Raw genomic sequence first — 8,066 nt, 5'->3', positions numbered from 1 at the left:
ATCCTGACCTTAACTCACTGTGAGACCCACTTCTGTTCACCGACTGGCACCCTCTTGCCTGTCTCCCTCCCTGTTCCCCTCCTGTAAATGGAGAAGTAAAAAGATCCAGGTCTTGCACTGCATCCAGGGCCCTCTCCAGGTCCGGCTCTCTCTGGCCACTGGACGGCCCTGGAGCAGAAAGGGAGACTGGTGACTGTGCATCCCCTCCCCTCCGCCCCCCCTCCCCCGCCCCCATCCAATTCCCTTCCATGTCATAGCATCTCCTCCCTTAGGTCATGGTCCTCAGTCCTGCGGAGGGATTGTTCAATGTATCCAGCAATTTGACCTTTACTAGCTGGGCTCAGGCCTGTTTCCACCCACAAGTCTGCTCTGCTCTTGGATGCTCCTCCCTTCCCCTCTCTCCTCCCTTCCCCCTTCTCTTCCCTTTCCCCCCTCTCCTCCCTTCCCCTCTTCCTCCCCTTCCCCTCCTCCTCCCTTCCCCTCTCTCCTCTCCTTCCCCTCCTCCTCCCTCTCCCCTCTCTCCTCTCCTTCCCTTCTCTCCTCCCCGCCTCTCCTCCCTTCCCCTCTCTCCTCCGTTCACCTCCCTCCTCTCCTTCCCCTCCTCCTCCCTCTCCCCTCTCTCCTCTCCTTCCCCTTTCTCCTCCCCCCTCTCTCTCCTCCCTTCCCCCTCTCCTCTTCCTCCGAATCTCTTCCCCTTTTTTCTCAGGGCATGGTTAGGGCTCCTCTCTCCCCTGGAATTCTGGGAAAGTCCTTCTTGAGCCTTCTTTCTTGTGCTAAATGGAAAAAGGAAAGCTTTCTGTACCTAAAATGGTATTTTAATGATTGAAATGACTACATTTCAAACGCGTTTGGGGGGTGGGACACTGTGTGTGACCTTGAGGCTGTGACTGAGCCCTCTGCAGCTGCCTCCCCGGACCTTGCCTTGCCCTTTCTGCAGTAAGCTGTCCCTCTGTTGGCCTCTTATGGCTGGTGGGGTGGGGGTGGGGGTGGGGGTGGGGGTGGGGCCAGGGGGGCAGAGATGGGAGCCAGGCTGGCGCAGTAAGTGGGAGTCCGGCCTGACTTTGGGACCCGGATGTTCGGAAGGTTTCCCAGCACAGACCCTGGAACCGTTTGCAATTTTCTTCTCGGGCCGATTAGGGCAGATTGACACGGTGAGTGACTTAGCCAGGGTCGCACAGCGATCACATTTCTGGCTGGATTGGAACTCGGGTTCTCTCTCCATTGAAGCCTCCCAGGTTCTGCTGTGGAGACGGAGCTGCTGCCGTGGAAGGGAGGCAGCCAGTGAGGGGACCGGCCCTGGGACAGGGAGGGAAGGGGCCTGGCTGCATTCAGAAGCCTCCTCTCTCCCAGGTCCTGCCTGGGCCTAAGGCTCCCGACAGCCAGTCTTATCACCCGTGGTGGCCACAGGGGTTCGGCTGCCCATCCCCTGGGACCCTGCCGAGCCCCGGGTGGGTGTGGGGGAGAGAGGCCCTCTCTGAGTGACTGGAGACGCCCTGCATCCCCCAGGCCGGGGCAGGGGAGCTGCTGGGACTCCTGAGAGAGGGGGGCCTCTGGGGGACAGAGCCACAGCTGAGTCTTGAGGGATATTGGGAGGCCAGGAAGCCTTCTCCAGGTTTGCCTCCAACTTCATCTTGGATTCCCAGAGTTTGCCTCTCTTGGGGCTCCCAAGGAAAGCTTGGCCCATCACCCCCAGGCTTCTAGAGTATGGGGGGGCAGTGTGTACTCTGGGAATCACTGGGCAAGAGTGCACCTCAAAATCCTGCCACAGGAGAGAAAGCAAGGACGGCAGCCAGGGTATGATGAACAAGACATTGGACTGCAGAAAACCTGGCTTCAAATCCTTCCTCAGAGACCTATTAACTTGGGAATTTCTGCCTTAAGATTCGTCATCTGTCAGATGAATGGCTTGGACCGGATAGCTTCACGATCCTAAATCTGGGCGAGGGAGTCCTCGAACGTGAGGTGGAGAATCCATGAACATTGTGCTCCAGGGACAGGGGCAGCTAGGGGTGCAATGGTCAGAGTGCTGGGCTGGAGTCGGGAAGACTCGGGAACAAATCTGGCTTCAGACACTTAACTGTGTCGCTTAACTCTACCTTAGTTTCTTCATTTGTAAAATGAGCTGGAAAAGGACACATCAAACCACTCTAGTGCCTTTGTCAACAAAATCCTAAAAGGAGTCATGACACAGCTAAAGGTGACTCAAGATGGGCCATCACAGGGCTCAATGCTGGGGATGCAAGAAGAGGGAAAAGGTAGTTCCTAGCCTCAAGGAGCTTACAATCTCCTTGTAATTCATGAATGTGATGAATTAATGAAAGTAATGAAATTAATGAAAGCAAAGTGAGCTGTACACATGATAAACCAGAGGGAAGGCCTGGATTGGGAGAAGCAGCCTTCCAAGAGCTGAGGGGGCCCTGGGGGATTAGGACTGGGCTAGGGGAAAGGCCCTGGCGGGAAAACCATGGGCATCCGTCTGCAGTGATTTCAGGGGGAGGTGGAGTAAGAGGTAGAAGATGCCAACTTGTGGTAAAGAACAGGAAAAGTGAGCTGGGGGAAGTTGGGAGCTTCAGGAACCAGCCTTGGGCCAAACATTCACCTCAGTGTCCCACCCAAATGTTCACTCCCCCCATCCTACCCATCATTGTGGCTGGTAGGGCAGGAGTATCTTAACTGATGAATCTGCTTATGATGGTTTCCCCTCAGGCCTAGGATTCAACCTTCTCAGCTACTCACTGCTCCCTCCCACCCACCCAACCTTTCCTGAATAGGGACAAGGAAGGAAAACCAAGGTTACTGCCAAAGTCCAGAAGGGAGAAGATGCACCGCAGGAATGACTGACCACAGTGGAGACTTAAAAGAGAGGAAAAGTTGGCAATTGTTTGGATATAACAGCCAAGAGAGTAAGGAGTTTGAAAAGGCTTCACGGCTGAGAACCTGAGGGATTGGGAAGATGGTGGCTCAAGACTGGGACAGGGAAGTTCAGAAGAGGTTTGGGGGAAAGGAGTTCTATATTATATATGTTATGATATGATATATTATAAGTTCTATATTAGACATGTCAAGTTTGAAATGTCTCTGGGCCAAGAAGGATGTGGCTCTGAACCTCCAAGAGACTGAAGCTGGATCTGTAGATTTGGGAGTCATTTGCCCAGTTACCTTATCTCCATGGCTAGGGAAATGCTGAGATCCTGAACACTGTACCCACAGATCCTTACAGTCCTGAGTGATTTTAAATTATTATGAAATCCACCTCAGTTCAGGAAGATCTGCCTCTGTTTGGGGACTAGTGTCTGCCTCCTTCCCTGCTTCCCTCTTGCCAGAAGGGGGAATAAAAGGGCCAAGGGTTCCCATTGTATCCAGAGCCATCTCTAGTCCTCCTGATCTATATCTGGCCCTGGACCCAGAAGGCTCTGGAGGGGAAAGTGAGGCTGGTGACCTTGCCCAGCCCTCCCTCCCTCAAATCCAAATCCCTTTTATGTCATGGAGTCACCTTCCTGATGTCATGGTCCTCTTTGAGAATGAAGAACAGACAACATTGAACAGATAATTAAATCCACGGGAACTGATGAGGCTCCCAAGGAAAAAGAGAGCAGGGTCTGGAACTCACCACTGGGAGTATGATATGATGTGATGATAGGAAAACCAGCAAAGACCATTGAAATAGTGAAAAACAGGCACAACTAATGTACTGTTGGGATGGAGATGGAGTCCAGCTCAGTGATGGCTCCATGACGGATTGTTTTGTATGAATGAAGAAAATCCTTCCATCACTGTAAATGATGGAAGGGATGGATTCAAACCAATCTGGGAACGCCTTCGGGAACTGACACACAAAGGACAGAAAAAGAAGCGGCTGTGAAGCTGTCAGTCCCACATGAAGCTTACTTTTTGAAAAGCATCCAACTTGAATATTACCTTCAAAGTTGGTCTGTCTTTCATTGTTTTCTTCCATTTTTCTTCTGTTTTCATCTGTGCTTTCTAAAAAATGTTTTCATGGTCCTCTTTTAGGGAAGGAGGACAGACAAAATCCTTCACTCTCTCCCAAATGCACTCCCACTCAAATAACACAAGAAAAATATAATCTGAATAATATGCATAACCAAGCTGTAAAACAAACCCCTGTGGAGGCCAGGGCCAAAAACACACGCCGTCTCCTTTCCCCCGAGTCCACCGCCTCTGTCAGGAGAGAGCTAACATGCTTTAGCACAGGGACTCTGCATTCATTGGCCAATATATTGATCAGAGTTCTTTAGCCTTTCAGAGTTGTTTATTTACCACGTTGTATAAATTGTTCTGACTTCACTCTGGGGTGAAGCACACTAGGGATTCTCTGAAATTGTCTCATTTCTTATAGTGTAAAATATTCCATTACAGTCATGTAGCAGAATTGGCTCAGTGGTTTTCGGTTTGAAGGACACCTCCTTTTGTTACACACAATTTCATATTCAATCTTCGCCTTTCCCATGGCTTTCATCTTCTGGCTCATTGACACCTGATCTCCTATTGTCTCAGCCTTCCTAGTCTTACTTTCCAGCATTTACAGCAGCACATGAACTTTGTCATGGGGGTCAGCATACTCCCTCCCCTTTGCCACTTCCCCACTGCCTCCGTCTCCAAATCAAGATCCTTGTGATTGTCTACACATGTCCTGGACATTCTTCTTTCCTCAGATCAGTTCCTCAGTGCCTAAGTCAGACTTAGTGTCAAACTCTTGCTCTCAAACTAGGGGACTTCGATATCCATATTGCTATTCCCTCAAGTCTTTTAACATCCCAATTCCTCACTTTCCTGATTTCCCCTGGTTTGCTCCTTTTCCCCCAGCTTAACTCCACACAAAGATGGTTAGACCTCCATGTTAGAACTCTGAAGCATCCTCATCTGATCACAATCTGTTCTTTTTTTCTCCCTTTCCTTCGCAACTCCCCAAATCTTTTCTTCCTCCATTCCATGACCAATCTCTCTGTCCTTTAGTTCTTTCCAGGTCATCAACCCTGGTCTCTCCTCATTTTGATGACTTGGCGAACCAGCTTACTGGTTAGAGTTATCTCCTCCCAAGTCCTTTGCCCCTTATCCTATTGAAGATATTATCCTGCCAAACCTTGGATTATGTCCACTACCCAGCATCTTCACTCCTACAAATGTATTACTGAATGAAGCTAGAGAAATCATGCTGATGGGATCCACTGCAATTTATGTAACCTCAACTGGGCCCTTACTGCTAATCCTTTCCTATTCCCCTAATTGACTCAGTGGAGGAAATGCTGGGTTTAGGAGACAGGAAAGTGTGAATTCAAATTCAGCTTTGGACACTTGCAAGCTTTGTGATTTTGGGCAAGTCACTTAAATTCTGTGTGCTTTAATCCAGTGGAAAAAGAAATGGCAAACCATTCTAGTATCTTTGCCAGTAAAATCCCAGGGAGAGTTGGTGTACGATGGTCCACCGGGTGACAAAGATGACTGAATGAGTGAATTGACTTCACTATCCCATTCCCTTCTATGCACTGGTTTTTCCAGACCTTTTAATCCTCCTCAGACCTTCAATAGTACGTCTTTCTCCCTTCTCACATGAGAATTGTCTCATATTTCACTGAAAAAAAAATGAAGCTCTTTCCCAAAAACTCTCTTTCCTTCTGTTCATCTTGCATTACCCAGATGATTTTTCAAAATGTCTCCTTTTTCATCCTTGTTTTATGTGTAAGGGATCCTATTCCATCCTGACTTCTCCAGCACATTGCTTCATCCATCATCCCCACTTCAATGTATCTCCTTGCCTACAGGCTGCTTCCCCTATTGCCTGCAGATATATCCATATCCCCCCTCATCCTCAAAAACTCTCAGTTGTTGCCTCCATCTTTAGAAGGAAAGCAGAAAGTTGGGAAACAAGCTTCACAGCCAGTGTCTCTGACAAAGACCTATGTGTTATCAAACACATAGAGAACTGAGCCAAATTCATAAGAATAAGAGACAATTACCAATAGATAAATGGTCAAAGGAAATTAACCAGTTTTAGATGAAGAAATCAAAGCTATCTAGATGAATTGCTCTAACTCACTTTTGACTAGAGTAATGTCAACTAAAACAACTCTGAAGTACCATCTCACACCTATCAGACTGGCCAATATGACAAAAAGGAAAGTGATAAATGTTGCAGAGGAGGGGAGAAAGTTGGGACACTAATGCATTGTTGGTGGAGTCGTGAACTGATCACATCTTTCTGGAGAGCAATTTGGAACTATCCCCTTCTAATCTTCTTCCCCGTTCAGTGACATTGATCTTTCTGTTCTTCAAATGTGACATTCCCTCTGACAGTTCCAGGCATTTTCGCTGCCTGCATCCCATACTTGGAATTCTTTCTTCTAGATTCCTTTTCTTCTTTCAAGTTCCAGCTAAATTCCCACTTTCTATAAAAAGCCTTTCCTGACCTCCTTTCATGCTAGTCCATCTTCCCTCTGAGCTCACTCCCAGTTTATCCCATCTGTAGCTCTTGTGCACATTGCTGGTTTTGTGTACTATCTTCCATCAGACTGGAAGTTCCTTGAGAGTAGGGACTTCCTTTGGCTTTTCTCATGTATTTCCAGTGCTTAGTGTAGTACCTGGCACACACACAAAAGGTGTTTAATAAATGCTTATTGATTTCTAGTTCTTTGCTACCACAAAAATGTTGCAATGAATATTTTTGCATGTGTGGTTTTCTCTCATTTTTCTTTGATCTCTTTGGGTATAATCGTCTCGCTTGTGTTATTGATGGCTTTAGTGACTTTTGGACACGGTTCCAAATTACTTCTCAGAATAGTTGTCTCAGTTTACAATTCCACCAATGAGATATTGGTGAGCCTGCAGACTGGTCTCCGTACCTCAAATATTAACCCGCTCCAATCCAATCTCCACTAAGCTGCCAAAATTAACTTCCTAAAGCTCTAAATCACATGAGATTCAGCATCAAGTGATGAGATTGAGATAGACGCCAAATGATGACACTGAGGAGAACAACTGGCACCAAGTGTTGGGTCTGGCACCCAATGGGTTGGGTCATGTGAAGAATTCCTAGTGATCTTTCTCCTTGGTAAAAGGTAAGTTTGCTTATGAGAAGGGTTACAGATAAAATGAAGAGGTGCAATAGACACCAGGAGCAGTAAATATGAAATAGATTTGGGAGAGCATATAACAATGGAAAAGACAAGTTCCCTAGTGGAACTCGCAATCAGAAGAAAGGGAATATACCATGAAGCGGGAATATACCATGAAGCGGGAATATACCATTGACTGGCAGACTAAATCCACAGTGGAGCTTAGCACCATAAAATAAGAAGGGGCAGCTCGGTGGTGCAGTGGATAGAGCACCAGCCCTGAAGTAGGAGGACCTGAGTTTAAATGTGACCTCAGACACTTAACATTTCCTAGCTGTGTGATCCTGGGCAAGTCACTGAACCCCAACTGCCTCAGCCAAAAAAAAAAAAGCAAACAAAAAATGAGAAAGACACCATGAGGCAGAACAGGATGGCTGCTAACCCAAAAAGGCTTCAGCAAAGATGGCATGGATCATGGTCAGATTTATAAGGGAAATTTAAGCTGGGGGGGTTCACATAACTTAGTTTTCTCATCAGATACAGTGAGGTGGGGTTACTCAAGACCTCCACAGGGGCTGGCACTATAAGGCTGAGCTGATTCCCATCAGTCCCCTTCCCTGCTTGTCTCAGGAAATCATCTTACAGTGTTTGAGTGAGGCTTTCTCTGCAAATCCTACCTTGTGACTCAAGACATCACCATATATATTTCTATTTATCTACACACACACACACACACACACACACACACATACACTCTCTGCGGTCCTGGGTTGCTAGGTGAGCATTATCAGAGAAACCTGAAGCACAGATAAGATTATAATACTTCCAGAGGCAAACAGGAAAGGGCACTGATGGAATCAGCTCAGGCTTAAATGAGCTTTTTGTTCTTGAGTAGGTGGTCTGATTATTTGGATTTTCATTATAGTCCCCATTATAGTCCCTGATGGGGAGGTCTTTGGAAACTCTATCTTACTGTATACAACCAAAAAGCCAAGC

General features: G+C 47.3%; 1 long non-coding RNA gene across 1 annotated transcript; it reads left to right on the top strand.

Annotated features, from left to right (window-relative positions):
- The first annotated feature begins 1,593 nt into the window (after positions 1-1,593).
- LOC127560590 (uncharacterized) lies at positions 1,594-3,936 on the top strand. The gene is made up of 2 exons (XR_007953366.1): positions 1,594-2,255; positions 2,707-3,936. It is a non-coding gene; the product is annotated as an uncharacterized LOC127560590 (long non-coding RNA).
- Positions 3,937-8,066: the final 4,130 nt, after the last annotated feature.

This window comes from Antechinus flavipes, chromosome 4, assembly GCF_016432865.1.
Source record: "Antechinus flavipes isolate AdamAnt ecotype Samford, QLD, Australia chromosome 4, AdamAnt_v2, whole genome shotgun sequence".
Classification (NCBI taxonomy): Eukaryota; Metazoa; Chordata; class Mammalia; order Dasyuromorphia; family Dasyuridae; genus Antechinus; species Antechinus flavipes.
Note: the sequence above shows the minus strand (reverse complement) of the source record. Positions and strands in the feature narration are given on the sequence as shown.